Below are 18,532 nucleotides of genomic sequence, written 5' to 3' on the forward strand. Positions count from 1 at the left end.
GCTAGATTATTTGGGAGCTAGTCCCTCAAGTGGCAACCATAACAGTTGGGGTGCTAGATGTGTGGACAAGCTCCTTCCAGGAAGAAACTGGAGACTTGCTTTTACTCTTGGAATGAGCTGGGGCATCCTAGCTCCATCAGGCTCCCAGGAGGATCCTAACCAGCACCTTGATACAGGCTAATGAGAAGGTGGACCCTCAGGCAGCAGCTGGGAAAGTATACAGTCAAATCCCTTCCAGGGAGAAGCCAGGAGGTGGGTGTTTTTGCCTGCTCCCTCTGCACTAGGCCTGCAGGGATAGCTGTGGGGAGTGATTGTGTGCTCATGCAAAAACTGCTTCTTTGTTTGCCATAGTCCATGGAACTCATGAACGCAAGCCCACTGGCTCTCAGACCTAGATGGTTTAGGTGCCCATTACTTGGATGTCAGCCTTCAAAGTTGGGGTGCTATATGTGTGGTACAAACACTTCACTCCTCAGGGAGAAGCTGGGAGTTAGGGGTTCCCTCCTGATTGTAAGGTGCTGTGCCAGTTGTGGGGTTTAGAGCGAGAGTGTGTCTCAGTCTTTCCTACCCATTTCAATGTAGATATTTTCTTAGTCACTGATGTGTAGGCATCACTCAACTAGATTATGAATTTCTATCAGAAGGAACTGATCTGTGTACAGCTGTATATTTGGTGTGTCTGTCGGAGGAGGGAAATTCAGAAGCCTCCTGTGTCACCATCTTGATGATGTCAACGTCTCAGTTCTTTTTTTTTTTTTTTTAATTTTTTGTTTAACATGTGAGTTTTTATAGGTTCTCCTTTATGCATGAGTGCTTTGAAAGATCATACCCTCTCTTCTTGCAGGGATAGCTACACTACCCACAAGGAAGGGAGGATATTAGAAAAAGTTGTGCATGAGTGTCTCAGCAGCATTAATCATAAGAGCCAAAAAGTGAGACAGACACAATGTGCATCAACTGGTGATGGATAAATACAATGTGGTCCATCCACACCGTGAATACACACAGCTTACAGAAATAACTGTGAATACAGGCTACACCATGGATGACATTCACAAATGTTATGTTAATGGAAAGAAGTCCGACACAAAAGATTGTGTATTGTAGGATTCCACTTACTGAAATGTTCAAAAAAGGCAATCCTGGGGCCAGCCCAGTGGGGTAGCATTAAGTTCGGGCACTCTACTTCAGCCACCCAGGGATCGCAGGTTCAGATCCCGGGTGCGGACTGATGCACCGCTTGTCAAGCCATGCTGTGGTGGCATCCCACATAAAGTAGAGGAAGATGGCCACAGATGTTAACCCAGGACCAATCTTCCTCAGTAAAACGAGGAGGATTGGCCACAGATGTTAGCTCAGGGCTAGACTTCCTCATTCCTCAACAACAAAAAAGACAATCTTATACAGACATAAATAAGATCAGTGGTTGCCTTGGGGTGGGGGTGGGATAAGGGACTTACCACCAACTAGCACAAGGAACTTTTGGGGTGGAAGAAATGTACTAAAACTGGATTCTGGTGATAGTTGTACAATTTGATATATTTACTCAAAATCATTGAACTGTACTCCTACAATGGGCGACACTTGGTATAAATTATACCTCATTGAATCTGTTTTGTTAAGGCAAAAAAGAGGCTATATGAAAGGGAAAACTGATAATATACATCTGAGAAGAGATAAACACACACTTTAAAAGAGGTCAAATATGAATTTTGAAAATAAAGCCACGGTATTTGCCCATTAGATCAAAGGGTTATATGACACTGAAGATCTCTAAAGGGTCATGATGTTTGAAGGTAAGACCTTAAGCATCGTTTTGCTAGTTTTTAGCTATGTGACATGAATCCTTTTGATTATAGCAGAGCTAAATTTCTCCCTAAAATTTTCTCTCTGTACTTGTGCAAATCTATACATTTATTCTTATATGTTCATCAGGCTATTAATATCACTTTTAAAGGATTGAAATGATTCCCCATCACTCCAAGAGAAACTTGAAAGAGGTGGACATAGTGATTGGTGAGAAAGAGCCCTATCCTGGTAACCTGAAGCAAATTAAAACTGCGTGCTAAATAAAGAGCATTATGAATTTTGCAGCAAATGTGAGCCCAGGGGTTTCTCAGTTCACACCCGGAGTCCTAAGGTTAAATTGTGCTGTTTCCCTGTAGTGTTCTCAGGCTTCATTGTGGTCTTTGCTCAGTTAATCATAGATGCCCCAGAGTAACCACCTCTACCTTTTTAGACTGCGGTTGACATAGGCTTCTGAACACCTGGGGATTTTCTTCTAAGCTCTTACTTAGGCCTCAAGTAAAATTTGGAGATTTTTCAAGCTTATCATCTATGCTTATTTTAATAGTGAACACAGTTATTTCAAAACTTGTGTTTAAGAGTTCCAATATCTGAGCTATGTTTGGCTCTGTTTTGGTTTTGCATTGGTTCTGCTGGTTTTCACTGTTGGGACATTGTGTCCTTGTGTATTTGGTTGGTTTTGACTATGTTGATTATTGCTCTTGAAAATTATACATGGCAATGCCAAAGTCCTGGAACGAAGATGCCTTCCTCAGAGAGGATTTGCATTTACTTTCTGCCAAGTGCCTTAAACCAAATCCAAAGCTTGAGTTTCTTCGGAAACCAACCTCCCTTCTCCGACTGCACCCCTCACTGCCCCCATCAAAATGAGAACTAATCTTTTTCTTCTTCTTCTTCTCTTTTTCCTTCTGCTTAATTCAGTCCCAAGGTTACCTTCTCTGTAGTACCCTGGGGATGGGAGAGGGAAAGGTTGCTTTGGTTAATGTCTGAGGATGTAGCCCTTTGATGTTCCAGTTTAATGTGGGGAGTTTTCGTAAGACCTTACACAATGACTGGGCCCTGGGTCTTGACTTATGTTCTCCTCATTAGACAAGACTACAAAACCAAAGCTCGTGTTCTTTAGATTCAGCAACAGAGTGGCTTTGATGTGCTTGCATTCCACCCTCTCTCTGAGTTTTGACTTTTCTCTGGAATTTGGCAACTCTCCACTATCTTATCTGCTTTTATTGCCTTCATATATTTTATTCAGCATTTTAAACTATATTCAAGAAGTACTGATCCTAATAATCTAGCTTACCATGTCTAGAAAAGGATATACTGCAGTTATTTCATTTTTTCCCTTGGAGAACTTTCTCAGCCCTCAGTGTTGTTGCAAAATAGTTTATTTGCTATACTAGTTGGAATCCAGTATATGAGTAAATAAATGAATCCTGTCTTGGAAAATATCCTCTCTTCCCTGTCCCCATGACAATGTTGAACTTCCCTTTAGCCCTGTGTTCCTGGCAAACACAGTGATGGTTAAGAAATCCCTTCGCCCTAGGTGTTTCAGCAAGTGGCTTAGAGCAATGAGCCACCTTGACATAAATAAGACTCTTTAGTATATAAGAGAGACTTAAATAAGATTCTGTTCCTCACGATGCCCATAAGACCTGTGGATGACCCCTTGTTTACCTGTAACAAGGACAAACATAGACCTTTCCCATTTTGCCTGAACCTGTTGACAAGGCCAGACACAGACCCTCCAGGTCCCTTGTTTTCTGTCTCATGAACGGGTAGCTAAACTGTTTGTTCCCTGAAATGAGCTAGACAGAGATAAACAGCTGCTGTTCAGCTGACCGACAGAGACTTCTCCTGATTTCAGAAACAATCCAAATCATAAATCATCCCACCTATAACTTGTTTACTCCTCTCCACAAAAATGTAAGGTAAAACCATCCTTCCAGACACTGTGGTCCTAGGATCCAGGAGTTCCTCCTCTTGCAATAGCCTGAATAGAATCCCTTTCCTTACTTGTCTGGTTTTTGTCTTTGACACCTGCCACAGCCACTAAGGCTGTCAATTAGAGGCACACATTCTCTAGCTTCAGTCAAGATTTACTCACCATATTTAAAACAAAATATTATGATTTACAGAAAGTAAGATACAACAAGCAGATATAAAAATCATAGACTATATTAAGAAAACGTAGACCTCTGTATGAAAGATATCCTAAAAGTCTAGAGACACAGGGAAAATTTTATATGTAAACAACATGCAGTTATATTTCCAAATATTGTTTTCTGTCAACTCCTAGGTAAAAGCAGTAGGCCTTAATTTAAAGTTAGGAATCTACTGATTACTTGGTAAAATATTTTTTCAAACATTTTGGATATCCTGTATGCCTTTAACCATATCATTCTCTGAACATTTCTTTCACCTCTTGCCTTATTTGGAATTGGATTTAAACTTGAAAGACACCATTTCCTCCAGAGCCCTAACAAATGGAAGCAGTTTATTTTCTCACAGTCACAGATAATTTCCCTGGGCATGATGTGTATATCTCCCAGCAATAACACCAGGTTAGCTTGGTTGAAAGGGAGCTTAGAGGATTAGGACTTATTTCTGTTTAAGTTGTATGTAAATGTTCTTCGGTGACTTTTGCTTCTCTGCCCTCTACCCTCTAGAAATGGTCTGGGGAGGAGTAGAGGATGACCAGAAAAAACTGTGATGTTACACTTACTGATAAGGGACACACAGATTCTATAACAATGGAGAGAAAGTAAAAACCGTGTTGCCTGGATGCCCTTAGACTGCCAGGGGAGGGGAGGCATTAATGATCTTGGCCTTTCAGAAACTGCTCCGAGAGCCCTCTCCCCAAAAGGAAACACTCTGTGCTGCCTACCCTACTCCCTAAGAAAACAATTTTCCAAGCTGCTGAGAGCGCTGTGAATTCAAGTTGACTGCAGCCTCTGACCTGGAGAGAGTAGGGGACGGCTCTAGCTCCTGCCTTTTCCATGCAGGACTTCTCCAGATGTCATTCAGACCCCGTGGGACAGATGAGTTGGTGTTGATGGTGATGGGGCTGAGAGCAGGCTGCCCCAAAATATGCCAAAGTGGCGTACTGATTATTTTGAATTAAACCTACTTAAGCAGCAGCAGTGCAGGAAGGACACTCTGACCCTCCTCTCTGTCCCCTGAAAGCAGAAAATAAATCTCCCTTCTGAAAGCTACCCTCCCGGCACAAGGAGGTAGGCGGAAGAACTGATCACCAGAGATAGGGAACTCAGGGCTGAGAAGGCTAGATAAACAAATTCTGCTTAGTTTTTTCACAAATTGGTACCCAAGTCTAAGGTGCTTTGTCTTGTCAGTTCTTCATGAATTGATTGTTTCTTGGTCTAGAAGGCATATCAACAGCCTGCTTGAGTCACTTCTTGGCTCCCGTATCTACAAAACTTCCGTAGGTACAAAATTAAATTTATTTTCTTTCCTCCTGTTAATCTGTCTTGTGTCATTTTAATTATTAGGCCAGTGAAAAGCACCAACCGGAATGGGAGAAACTTTCCCCTCCTGGACAAGGGCCAGCAGAACTGCTTGAAACTGACTGTCTCTGAAAACAGGGACTGAACTAATCTCAATTATTTGGAGTGAAGTAGAGGGGAGGGTGGCACTAAACCTTCCCAGACAGTGGGAGGTGGAGGCCATGCTGGGGCCCTGTCCACTGTGCTGCCTGACTAATCTATGTCGAGTTTGTAGCCCCTAACAACTGGACACCCTGTTTCCTGGGGATTCATGTGTGTCCTCTGGGATTCTTGTGTTGTGTGTAGGAAAGGCACACAGCAAACTGGCTCTCTGGTGAAAACAGTGCTATTTATACCTGTGGGCATTTATCAGAAACATTCAAATGTTTAAGGAAACCCTCCTTTAGTGCACGTAGCCCCCAAACATGTATGCTGTGGGAGCTTTTACCTACAATGGGAGATATTCCAGGAGAAGGGCAGTATGAAATTTATCCCAACTCCTGCTGAAGTGAACAATGACCTCATCTCAGCCTGAAAGGCATGCAGGTGAGTTTCAACTCACTGGCTAGTGTTGTTTGGATAACAGAGTTTGCCATAGATTTCTTCCTTGCAGGCCAAGGCAAAGTCTTTGAAAATTGTTAGCAAAGCTAGCTGTACCTATGTATGTGCCTTACACCAGGTAGAAAAGGTTAATACAGAAACATAAGGAGGAAGACACCTGGCTTTTCATGATAGACACTAACAGTTTGGGGCACTCACTTAGATGCCTGAATCCAACATCTTGGGGTGTTTGGCTGAGACCAATGCTACAGGCTCATCTCTTCCTGTTGCTCAGGGTCCTGCTGATATGGCCCTGGTTAAATGTTGCCCAAGACAAGACAAAGGGTTTGGTGACCACCAATGCCAATTTCAGTTTGACAGGTTAGAGTGCTAATGTTGTGGCAGAGACTTAGGAAAAGTCCCCAGAGGCTAAAACTCTTTCAGGAACAAGGAACAATTGTGAGGAAATAAAACTTCCTGGGATTTTTCAGTGATTCGGTAAAAAAGTGGTAGCGGTCTAAGACTCTTCATGCAGTATGTGATTTAGATCTGCAGCCATTTGTCTAGTTAATTGCTCTGATCTGCAAGGATTAATAATGTCTCTTATCTACCAAGGAGGACCAAATAGTTACAGCCCAGAATAGATCCCCTGATGTCCTCACCATTTATATTTCAAGGAGGAATGAGGCCCAGAATGTTGGAGAGGACTCCAGGTCTGGCTACTGAGGGGAAAGGGTGAAAAGTGTAAAGGGGCAGATGTGTATGAGGACGAATGGCAACGAGACTCTTGGTGAACACAACGCAGTCTATATAGAAGTCAAAATATAATTATGAACCCCTCAAATTTATGTAATGTTATAAACCAATGCGACCTCAATATTAAAAAAAAGATTTTACTTACATACCACTGGGCTAGAGTAAGGAGGAGAGCCTTCCCAGGGGGAAGGACAGCTAGCTCCTGCCCCTTCATAAGCAGCAGGGAAAAATCAGTTTTCCTGTAGGACGATTGACCAGATCTCAACATCTCACCCCAAGGGTAAGACTGGGCAAAGGGGGCAATGTGCATATTATTGACTGTGAGATATTTAATAAGAACTCTGTCTCTGATCAGAATACCTCGTGTGTGCATTCAGGATAAAATTAAAGAATATTAAAAGCCCAGCCCAGCCAAAAGGAGAGAGTGTCTCAAGGAGGTCACTTTATATTGACTTCTAAGAGGAATGAGAAATTAAGTCAGACAAGGCCGGCAAAAGTGTCACTTTGATTTAGCAACGTGGAAGTCATCAGTGATTTTCAAGTAGTTTTGGGGGAACGGGGGAAGGAGGAGACATACTAGAGACGGTGGTGGTAAACTATCGATTAAGAAACAGGAAAATATTTCAAGAAGTTTGTCATGGGAAATAAGATCATCTGGTACAAGTAAGAGGGAATAAATAGGTTGAGAAATTTATAGAGAGAGGAGATTCGAATTCATCATTGTGAAGTAAGCAGAGAGCATATTAACTCATAGAGGTAATGAGATTGCTGGGCACTGTGTGGTCTTCTTCAGCGGCTCTCAGATGTCTGGGTGCAGGTGAGGGGGAAGAATGACAATTAATCTCTTGTGTAGTTGGGGTTTTGCCAAATAAGTACACTGAAAAGACAGCAAGAAAGGGGAATAAACAATATAAGTAAGAGTGATTAAAACTTGAGCTCTTGAAATTGTTGGGAAGGAAAAGACTTCCTATACCCTTTTAGGTTTATTGCTTGGGGATCTACAAATTAAGTTGACAAAAGCAGATTAGCCTGAGAAAAAAGCATCTAATCATGTGCTACTACATGCAGGAGCTCACAAAGATCAGTGATTCAAAGGGTTGGATAGAATTTGGGGCTTATGTGCCATTTAATAGGTGGGGGAAGTAGGAGAAAGGCACTTTCTGGAAAATAAATGGCTTCTCAGTGGTGGGGGGAGAAAGGGCACTTATGAGAAAACAAATGACATTTAGAAAAGATAAATGGGACCTTAGGAGAATAGATGGGGGATATGTTAGTTCTGTGACAATGTCTGTTTGAGTCTGGTGCTGACTTCTCCTCTCCAAGAGGATTAGAGTTGCTCCCAGGTAGGGGATTTATGACAATAAGTTCTTTGGAGTTCTCTTTGGAATCTCTGCTTTTAGGTTGATAAGGTATTTCAGAAATTCAAATGCCTTCAGTTCAAAATAATTGTTTTGCCACAGTGGCATTCTGGACCCTTTCAGAATCTAAGAACGATAAAGAGGAACAAGAAGGCAGAAGACAACAAGAACACAGACACTTCCTCTGGATGCTGAACTTTCTCTGACTGTGAGAGAATAAATTGCTTCCATTTGTTAGAGCTTTCGAGGAAATGGTGTCTTTAAAGTTTAAATCTGATTCCAGATAAGACAAGAGGTAAAAGATATGTTCAGAAAATGACATGGTTAGAGACATACAGGATATCCAAAAAGTCTGGAAAAATAGAAAAAAATATTTTACCAAGTAATCAGTAGATTCTTAACTTTAAATTAAGGCCTACTGCTTTCACCTGGGAGTTGAAAGAAAACAATACTGCATGTTGTTTACATATAAAATTTTCCCTGTGTCTCTAGACTTTTAGGACATCTTTCATACAGAGGTCTACATTTTCTTAACATAGGCTGCGCTCTTTATATCTATTTCTTGTATCTTAGTTTCTGTAAATCACACAAATATTTTGTTTTAATATGGTGAGTAAATCTTGACTGAAGCTGGAGAATGTGAACCTCTAAGTGACAGCCTTAGTGGCTGTGGCGGGTGTCAAAGACAAAAACCAGAGAAGTAAGAAAAGTGATTTTATTCAGGCTGTTGCAAGAGGAGGAACACCTGGATCCAAGGACCAGAGTGTCTGAAAGGATGGTTTTACCTTACATTTTCGTAGAGAGGAGTAAACAAGTTATAGGTGGCGTGATTCATGGTTGGGATTGTTTCTGAAATCAGGAGAAGTCTCTGTCGGTCAGCTGAACAGCACCTGTTTATCTCTGTCTAGCTCATTTCAGGGAAGAAACAGTTTAGCTACCCATTCATAAGACAGAAAACGAGGGACCTGGAGGGTCTCTGTCTGGCCTTGTCAACAGGTTCAGGCAAAACAGGAAAGGTTTACATGTGTCCTTGTCACAGGTAAGCAAGGGGCTCATCCACGGGTCTTATGGTCCTCATGAGGAACAGAATCTTATTTAAGCTCTCATATACTAGTGAGTCTTATTTATGTCAGGGTAGCTCTTTGCTGTAAGCCACTTGCTGAAACACCAAGGGTGAAGGGATTTCTTAACCATCACTGTTTGCCAGGAACACAAGGGAAAGTTCAACATTGTCATGGGGACAGGGAAGAGAGGCTATTTCCCAAGACAGGATTCATTTATTTACTCAGTTACTGGATTCCAACTACTATAGCAAAAAAAATATTTTGCAACAACACTTAGGGCTGAGAAAGTTCTCAAAGGTAATAAATGAAATAAACCCAGTATATCCTTTTCTAGAAATGGTAAGCTAGATTATTAGGATGAGTACTTCCCTGAATATAGTTTAAAATGTGGAATTAAAGTATATTTTCTAATCACCATAGAGGGAACAAAAGGAGATAAGATAGTGGGGAATTGCCAGTCAAAAATTCCAGAGGAAAGTCAAAACCCAGAGAGATAAACGGAATACAAGCACATCAAAGCCGCTGTGTTGATGAGGGCATTTGCTGAACCTAACGAACAGGAGCTGTGGTTTTGTAATCTTGTCTAACGAGGAGGACCTAAGTCAAGACCCAGGGCCCAGTCACTGTGTGTAAGGTCTTATGGAAAATGCCCCACATTAAACTGGAACATCAAAGACTACATCCTCAGACATAAACCAAAGCAACCTTTCCCTCGCCCATCCCCAGGGTTCTACAGCGAAGGTAGCCTTGGTACTGAGTTGAGCAGAAGGAAAAAGAAAAGAAGAAGAAGAAGAAAAAGATTAGTCTTTATTTTGATGGGGGCAGGGAGGGGGCACTCTGAGATGGGAGGTTGGTTTCTGAAGAAACTTAAGCTTTGGATTTGGTTTAAGGCACTCGGCAGAAGTAAACGCAAACCCTCTCTAGACAGAGTCACCTTCGTTCCAGCACTTCGGCATCGCTACATATAATTTTCAAGAGCCATAATCAACATAGTCAAAGCCAACCAAACGCACAGGAGATAATGTCCCAACAGTGAAACAACACAAAACCAAAACAGACCCAAACATAGTTTAGATATTGGAACTCTTAGACACAGGTTTTGAAAAAACTATGTTTACTTTTAAAATGAGCATAAATGATAAGCTTGAAAAATCTCCAAGTTTTACTTGAAGCCCAAGCAAGAGCTAAGGAGAAGACCCCTGGGTTTTCAGAGCCCTATGGTAACTGCAGTCTAGAAGGATAGAGGCAGTTACTCTGGGGCATCTATGATTAACTGAGCAAAGACCACAATGAAGCCCCAGAAGACTACACGGAAACAGCACAATTTAACCTCAGGACTCCAGGTGTGAATGAGAAACCCTTGGGCTGACATTAGCTGCAAAGTTCATAATGCTCTTTATTTAGCATGCAGTTTTAATTTGCTTCAGGTTACCAGGATAGGGCTCTTTCTCACCAGTCACTAAGTCCACCTCTTTCAAGTTTCTTATAGAGCGATGGGGAATCATTTCAGCCTTTGAAAAGTGATATTAATAGCCTGATGCATATAGTAGAATAAATGTATGGATTTGCACAAGTACAGAGAGGAAATTTTAAGGAGAACTTTAACCTTGCCATAATCAAAAGAATTTATGTCACATAGTTAAAAACTAGCAAAAGGATGCTTAATGTCTTACCCTCAAACATCATGACTCTTTACAGATCTTCAGTGTTATATAACCCTTATCTAATGGACAAATACCATGACTGTATTTTCAAATTCATATTTGACCTCTTTTAAAGTGTGTATTTATCTCTTCTCAGATGTATATCATCAGTTTTCCCTTTCAAATAGCCTCTTTTTAGCCTTAAAAAAAAGCTAGGCTCCTTGAGGTATAATTTATACCAAATGAGTCACCCATTGTAGGAGTACAGTTCAATGATTTTGAGTAAATTTACAGAACTGTACAACTATCACCACAATCAAGTTTTAGTACATTTCTTCCACTCCAAAGTTTCCTTGTGCTAGTTGATGGTAAATCTCTTATCCCAGCCCCACCCTAAGGCAACCACTGATCTTCTTTAAGTCCGTACTGGTTTGCCTTTTTGAAAATTTGATGTAAGTGCAATCCTAAAATATATAGTCTTTTGTGTGTGGCTTCTTTCAATTAACATAACATTTATGAAGGTCAGCGTGGTGTAGCCTGTATTCATAGGTATTTCCGTAAAGGTGTGTGTATTCCTGGTGTGGATGAACCACATTGTGTTTATCCATCACCAGTTGATGAACATTGTAACTGTCTCACTTTTTGGCTCTTATGAATAATGCTGCTGAGACACTCATGCACAATTTTTCCCATATCCTCCCTTCTCTGTGGGTCGCATAGCTATTCCTGGAAGAGAAGAGGGTGGAATCTTCACTGCACTCATGCATAAAGGACAACCTATAAAAATTCACATATTAAGAGCTGAGGTGTTGACATCATCAAGATGGTGACACATGAAGCTTCTGAATTTTCCTTTCTCCCACAGACACATCAAATGTACAGCTGTATATGGATCAGTTCCCTCCAATAGAAAGTCAGAGACTACTTAAGTGATGCCTACTCATCACTAACTAAGAAAATAACCACCTTGAAATGGTTAGGAAAAGCTGAGACACACTCTCACTATAAACCTCACAACTGGCACAGCACCTTGCAATCAGGAGGGAACCCCCAACTCCCAGCTTCTCCCTGAGGAGTGAAGTGTTTGGACCACACATATTACTCCCCAAATTCTAAGGCTACCAACTGAGAAATGGGCACACAAATCATCTAGCTCTGAGAGCCAGTGGGCCTGCGTTCATGAGTCCCACAGGACTATGGCAAACAAAGAAGCAGTTTTTACATGAGCACATGAGCACTCCTCACAGCTATGCCCCCCACCCCAGGCTCAGTGCAGAGGGAGCAGGCAGAAACACTCATCTCCCGGCTTCTGCCTGGAAGAGATTTGACTGCATACTTTCCCAGCTGCTGCCTGAGGGTCCACTTTCTCCTTAGCCTGTATCAAGGTGCTGACTGGAATCCTCATGGGAGCCTGATGGAGCAAGGATGCCCCAGCCCACTCCAAGAGTAAAAGCAAGTCTCCAGCTTCTCCCTGGAAGGAGCTTGTCCACACATCTAGCACCCCAACTGTTATGGCTGCCACTTAAGGGACTAACTCCCAAATCATCTAGTTCTGGGAGCTGACAGGGCTCAGCATTTATGAGTCCCCCAGGACCACAGAAAACAAAGAGGCAGTTCTATGTGGTTGCACAAGTACTCCCAGCACCTGTTTCCTCTGGCTAGACAGAGAGTGAGTAGGAAAACCACCCAGCTCCTGGTTTCTCCCTATAGGGACTTCACTGCATATCTGATGTCCTGACTTTCCCAGCTGTTGCCTCATGGTCGGAATTCCGATGAGTCTGCATTGGGGAGCTAAACGGGCAGGAAATTAGTAGTCCTCCAGGAGCATGAACAGGTGTATGGGCATTTCCTATGCCTTTGCAACAATGAAGGGTCTTTGCACACCCTCGACTGGGAGCCACTACAAACAAGAATGTGACTTGGACAATCATGAAGATATGAGTGGCAACCAGGAGTTCAGGCTGGGCTGAATGACGAGCTTCATCTGCTACACAAGACCAGTCTGTCAGGCCTGGAAGAGGTGGCTGTTTTATCTAATATGCAGAAACCAGCACAGAATGGGAAGGAAACATAAAGAAGTAGAGGTATATGTTCTACACAAAAGAGCAAGATAAGCTGCAGAAATGGATCTTAGTGAAATGAAGATAAGAGATTTACATGATGGAGAGTTCAAAATAATGATGAAGAAGATGCTTGCTGATGTCAGCTGATTAAAGTATGAACAAAGTGAGAATATAATCCAAGAGACAAAAAAGTACCAAACAGAAATAAAACAGCTGAAGAATTCATAACTGAACTGAAAAATTCAATGTAGATGTTCAACAGCAGACTAGTTTAAGAAGAAGAAAGGATCGGTGAACTCAAAAGATAGGGCAATGCAATTCATCCAATCAGAGGAGCAAACAACAAAAAGACTGAGAAAGAGTGAAGATAGCTGAGGGGACTTATAGGACACCATCCCACAGAGCAAAACCTATGGAATGGAGCAAAAGTAGTTCTAAGTGGGGAGTTTACAATGAAAGTCAAGGAGAGACTGAGGAAGTGTTCCTGACTGAAGGAGACTAAGAGACATGATAACTAAATGCAATCCTTGGATCTGAACAGGATCTTTTGCTATGAAGGATACCATAGACAAGTGGTAAAACTTGAAAAGAATATGAGGATTAAATGACAGAATGCACTAGTGTTAATTTTCTGATTGTGAAGGTTGCATGTAGTTATGTGGAAGGCACTGACTTGTAGGAAATTAACACTAAAGGAATCAGGGATGGCAGCATAATGCCAGCAATTTACTCTCAAATGGTTCAGGGAAGAAGAGTTCTTTACTAAAACTTGGAACTTTTCCCTACTTTTAAGACTGTTTCCAAAAAGTAAATTAAAAATAAATAAATAAATAGAAAAGGTAAATAACCCTAGGCAAATCTTATATCTCTATGAGGAAAGAGCTTTTAATCAGTGTTTAGATGAAAATTACATAGAATGAGTTTCCTGACACTACAACAATCGTAACACATCCAAACACTGACAATAGCCACAGCAGCAGTGTATCAAATGATGTCTGTCTCATTTAGGTCCATATATAGTGATAAAAATTTCAAAACGCAAATAAACTGTCAATCAACAGCACTAAAGAGTTAATGACAATTTGTTTTTTTTTTTTTGGTGTTGTTTACACAGCTGGTATTTGGGCAGTTTGAGTACGAAAAACTCAGAAGTGCTGGTTTTCATTCCGAAAATCTGCTTAAAAGTTAGATGCCAAGAAACAGAGTTTAAAATACTATGTAAGTTTTCATCATACACATATGACAAAAATACTTTCCTTTAATAAAGAAGATTTTCACAAGTCATACTTTTAATGAGAAACAGTTAAAACATTATGTAAAGACCCCATTAAATACATTTTTACTCTTTATTTTTCAGATCATATAATTTTTCTTCAAAATCTGGACATATTATTGTGAAGTGTTTATTTATTGTGAAGTTGATCTAAATCAACTAGATCTTGATTTAGATTTGACTCATCAGTAGATCCTAGAGGAAAAGCCCTACAGAATCCAGAATCAAATTCTGCAACAGCTATAAAGAAAAAGAAGAATTACATTCTTCATCTAAAACACTTCATAGTTAACTAAGTATAAGTTAATAAAAAAAGTTGAGACCTTTGTAAGTGTTTAGAAGAATGAAAAATATCTACATACAGCTACAATGCAAAATACAAGATGACTATGAAATATAATTGGCCCAGTGCAGCACACTGAATTAATTGCTATTGTGGCTAAGTTTCAGAGCCTCTGGTTTTCTCATTCTTCACTTCTTCTTCAATAACCAGGTGCTCAGGTACTGTAACAAGCACTGGAATTACAAGATGAAGATGACACAGTCCCTCCCTCAGCAATCGTACACTATAAACTGAAAACAAAGACAAACAGGCAATTTCCATATAGGCTCCAATATCCCATGACAGGGATGAAACGGGGCACTATTGAAACACACAGAAGGGACGTCCCAGGTTTGTGTCAATGTTGTCAGCTTTTTGGTGGAGGTGATTTGTAAGTTGATACCTGAGGACAAGGAAAAAGTGTGCCAGATAGAGGGAAGAAGCATACGCTGAGACTGGAGGGAGGAAGAACACTGTGGAATGGTAAGTTGTCTAGTTTGGTGAGATGCTAGAGCAAAGGGGCAGAGGAGGGTAAGTAGCAAGAGATAAGGTTGAATAATTTGGCATGAACTAAATTGATTTGGGTGTCTTTATTGCATGCTGAGTAATGTGGAATTTTTCCTGAGGGCAAAAGGTAAGCCACTGACACAGTCAATGACTGGAGAGTTAAATGTCACCGTCAAGTGACAGCTGCATGAACTGTCTTTGCTTGACCAAGTGTTACTAGATGAGTTTGGTATATTTGGCCTTGTATCACTTCCAGAAATGTCAGAAGCTGATGAAACGCATGTTTTCTGAGAATGGTTTCAGTGTGCAGGTTGACAGTTCCATAGTGATAGCAGATGTGCAGGAAGGGTATAGCCAGAAATAAAAAGAGATACATCAACTTTTTGAGATTTTTAAAAAGCTATGAAACATGACGAATAAATGAGGAATAAGTAAATTCTTCATTATGAATGTTTATGCTTTCACATTTTTCATTAGCTATGTATAAGAAAAATTATTTAACATAGTATCTATTATTCAAATAAGGGAAAGGGATGCCATTTACTAGTGACAATCTATTTCAGAAATCATCAATATTTAATTTAGGTCATCAAGTTTGCAACATACCTTCTTCTAGTTCTCTAGTTATATATTTTTTCCAAGTGCTGCGGCATCTGAAATAAGTCAAATATTATTTATAATGTTTAAGTTAAACAAGAGATATTATCATGGCAATGATATATAGCTTACAAAACGTAGCCTTTAAATAATTCTTTGAGACACTAGACCTAACTTGGAGTTTGTTTACATAGAAAAATAATCAAATAAATAAAATAAAATAAATTCCTGCTTATTGTGATTTTAGATAATACAGAAAATATATATGTAATGCTTTTTTGTTAATCTGGTAGAAAGTACAATTAGGATTGGTCCACAGAATATACACAACTTCAGAAGGGTGATGTTTGGTCATAACATAACAGAACTTGAACAGGAAGAAGGACGAGCAGGAAGCAATTCAGCACAGAAGGAAGAAGAGCATTCTAGATAGTGGAAGGCATGTGCCAAGGCTCTATTGCAATCTGCTTCTAGCCAAGATGGAGTCACAGGTACTGATTTACCTAACTATCTGACCAAGCAAAAACAAAACAGACAAAATACATTAAAAAGTGATTTTCAAGACAACGGACTTCAGGCAATGAAGGACAATGATCCCTGAAAACAGATGAAGCTAGCCTAACGAACACCCAGCTCACTGCCTTGAGAGAATGGCCAGGCCACAACGCAGGGAGAAGGGACTGAGGTGGGGCCCACCAGACTCCCTGAGCTGAGGTGACGAAGCTGAGAGTCTGCTGACACCAAGGCCAATAGAGATCACAGGTCAGAACACTGGGCAGTAGAGAGCGGAACAGAGAAAGAACCCTGGAGATCTGCAGAGGGCCCCCTGGGTGTTCAGCAGAGTAGTGCACAGTGCACACAGGTGAGGAAACCACCAGAGACCAGGGGGAAAGACCATCTGAAAAGGGTAGAGGAAACAGCACCTGGTGCTCACACAGCACCAGGAATGGTGGCTATTCCCACTAGCCAGGCTGGAAAGACTCATAATTCACAGGACAATGAATAGAATTGTCAGAAAAGTCATGTCTCAGTAGTGGGGAATAATTAGCCATAGGCTGAGCACTGCTTTGGATGCACCTCACAGATCATAAGAGCAAGACCAGAAGGGATCAAACTGTTTATAAGTAACTTAACTGTATCCCCAAAGAAAGCTCAAAGAGATACATAGAGGCATGGAGCTATTTTTTAAAAAAACAAATAACATTTATAGAGATGCAAATGATAACGTCAGAGATGAAAAATACACTGGATGGGAACAAAGGCATATTATTATCACAAAATAAAAGATTACTAAGTTTGACATCAGTGAACTTGAGAAAATTTCAAATGGCTAATACACAATTCCCCAAAGAGGCAGGGCAAAGGAACAGAAAAAAATATTTGAAGAAAAAATGGCCAAAAACCTTCTAAACTTAATGAAAACTATAATCCCACAGATCCAGGAAGGATCTGGCCAGGAGAGAAGAAATGGAAGTAAAGTATGGTAATTTTCTTATACTATATATGATGTGGTATAATACGACTTGAAGGTGACTGTGATAATTTAAAGTCATATACTATAACCTCTAAAGCAACCAATAAAATAGCAAAACAAACAAGTTATAGCTAAAAATCCAAAAAGACAAATAAAACTAAATCCTAAAAGTTACTTGATAAATCTAAAAGAAGGCAGAGAAAGAAGAAAAGGGGAACAAAGAGCAGACAGACGAGACAAATCAAAGTCAAAGATGACCATGACAGATTCAAACCTACTATCTCATTAATCACATTAAAAGAAATGGTTTAAAAACCTCAATTAAAGACAGATTGTCAGACTGGATAAAAAAGCAAGACCCAGCCATAGGCTACCTATAAGAAATGCACTTTAAACAGAAAGACACAAATTTGTTAAAAGGATAGAAATTAGATATACCGCACTAACACTTGACAAAAGGCCGCTGAGCTGGAGGGGCTATATTAACAGCAAACAAAGTAGATTTCAGAGAAAACAATATTACCAGCAACAAACAAGGTCATTTCATAATGATAAGACGGTCAATTAATAAGCAGCATAACAGTCCTAAATGTTCATGCACCAAGTAACAGCTTCAAAATACGTGAAGCAAAAACTGGTAGACCCGCAGAGAGAAACAGACACCTTCACAATTATAGTCTGAGATTTCAATACCCCTCACACAATAAGTGATAGAACAAGCAGCAAAAAATCATCAAGGGGATATGGTAGACTTGAACATCACCAATCCCCTCAAGTACCCATGGAACACTTACCAAAAGAGACCATATTCTGGGTCATAAGGTGAATCTAGTGAGAAGAATAAAGGATTTAAAGTCATTACAAAGTATGCGCCCTGACCACAAAGCAATCAAACTGGAAATCAAGAACAAAAATATCTCTGGAAAATATTCAAATACTTGGAAACTAAATAACACACACTCAAATAACCCCTGGGTCAAAGAGGTCATGAAAAGAGAAATTAGAATGTATTTTGAACTGAATGAAAATGAAAGCATATCAGAATTTATGGAATGATGCTACAGCAGTGCTGACAAGGAAATTTATAGAATGTCTGTATTGTAAAAGAAGAAAGGTCTCAATTCAATGACCTTGGTTTCCACCTTAAGAAACTGGAAAAAGAAGAGCAAATTAAACCCAAAGCAAGCAGAAAAAGGAAATAATAAACATCGAAGATGAAATCAATGTGACAGAAAACAGAAAAACAATAGAGAAAAGGCAATGAAACCAAAGCTTTCAGGAGATCAATAAGAGTGATAAATCTCTAGGCAGGCTGATGAGGAAAAAAAGAGAGAAGGCAAAAGTTACCAATATCAGAAATGAGTAATGTGACATTACTACAGATATTAAAAGAATAACAGAGTAATATTAGGAACTTTATGTAAACAAGTTTGACAACTCAGATGAAGTGGGTAAATACCCTGAAGACAGAAATTACCAAAGCTCACTCAAGAAAGAACAAGGATAAATCTAAAAAAGAAACTAAATTCCCACTTAAGGACCTGTCACAAAGAAAATTCCAGGCCTAAATGGCTACACTGGTGAATTCTACCAAACAATTTAGAAAGCATTAATATCAATTCTGCACAAACT

This window comes from Ceratotherium simum, chromosome 32 (assembly GCF_057802395.1).
Source record: "Ceratotherium simum simum isolate JZ-2026a chromosome 32, ASM5780239v1, whole genome shotgun sequence".
Taxonomy (NCBI): Eukaryota; Metazoa; Chordata; class Mammalia; order Perissodactyla; family Rhinocerotidae; genus Ceratotherium; species Ceratotherium simum.